This window comes from Pinus tabuliformis, chromosome 1_2, assembly GCF_031772625.1.
Source record: "Pinus tabuliformis cultivar Carrire ecotype Pingquan chromosome 1_2, CPIR1, whole genome shotgun sequence".
In the NCBI taxonomy this organism is placed as follows: Eukaryota; Viridiplantae; Streptophyta; class Pinopsida; order Pinales; family Pinaceae; genus Pinus; species Pinus tabuliformis.
In genome coordinates, this window is record NC_142298.1 from 181,890,802 (window position 1) to 181,892,028 (window position 1,227).

Genomic DNA, 1,227 nt, shown 5'->3' on the forward strand with positions numbered 1-1,227 from the left:
GTTGATGAATGCATAATCTGTGAGAGAGGAAGCCAAAGAACAGGCAAGAGGCAAGAGAGTCCAGAGAAGCAGGAGAACTGGAGAAAGGCAGAAGCTCAACAGGGTTGGGTGCAAAAAACTGCAGCAAAACAGTTGATACCAAGTTTGGGTTGGAGCCCAAGAGGTTGGAGCCTCTAAACTAAACAGGATTGAAATCCTTGGGAGTTGGTGCTCCTAAGTGCAGAACTATTGCAAGACAGAGTTGGTGCTCTGGAGGTTGGAGCCTCACTGAAGTCCAAGTTGGAGCTTGGCAACTAATTGCAACCAGTTATATATATATATATATATATATATTGTATTTATTTCATTGCACTGTTTTTGTGTTAATAAAAGCATTAATTCCAACTATCTATTTCTGTGTTTCATATATATATGCTTTTGGTAACAACAAGAACAACCAAAAAAAAGAAATACTGATTCACCCCCCCCCCCCCAGTATTTCCAACAATTGGTATCAGAGCAAGCTTCTTCATACTAGCCTAACAGCTTGAAGAAGGATCTGCAGCCATGATGAGAAATCATGAAGCATCAGGAAGACCTCCTCTGTTTGATGGCACTAACTTTGGTTTCTGGAAAAAAAGAATGACCTACTACTTAATGTCCCTTGGACCTGAAGTCTGGCATTTTGTTCAAAATGAGTACCATATGCCTACCACTCTTCCAACAGATCAAGACGAGAGGAAAGCCTACATTGCAAATGCAAAGGCCTTGAACTCCATCACTAGTGGAATCACTGATTCTGAGTTTACAAAAGTCATGCACTGTACCTCTGCCAAAGAAATGTGGGAGAAGCTAGTTGGCTTATACGATGGAGACTCAAAAGTCAAGAAGGCAAAGCTTCAAACTCACAGAAGACAATTTGAAAGTCTGAGGATGGAAGATGAAGAAGATATTGCAGCATACCTCCTCCGAGTAGCTGAAGTGGTCAACTCCCTTAAAGGATTGGATGAAAAAATTGAAGAAAGTACCATTGTTCAAAAGGTATTAAGATCTCTTCTAGACAAATTTGACTCCAAAATAAGCGCCATAGAAGAAGCAAAGGATCTAGATACCCTCAATATGGATGAACTCCATGGAATCCTCACTGCCTATGAGATGAGGAAAGGTGGCCCAAGCTCCAAAGATGCAGCATTCAAGGCTTCAAAGTCAAAGAAGGGGAAAGAAAGGAATGACTGTAGTGATGAGTCT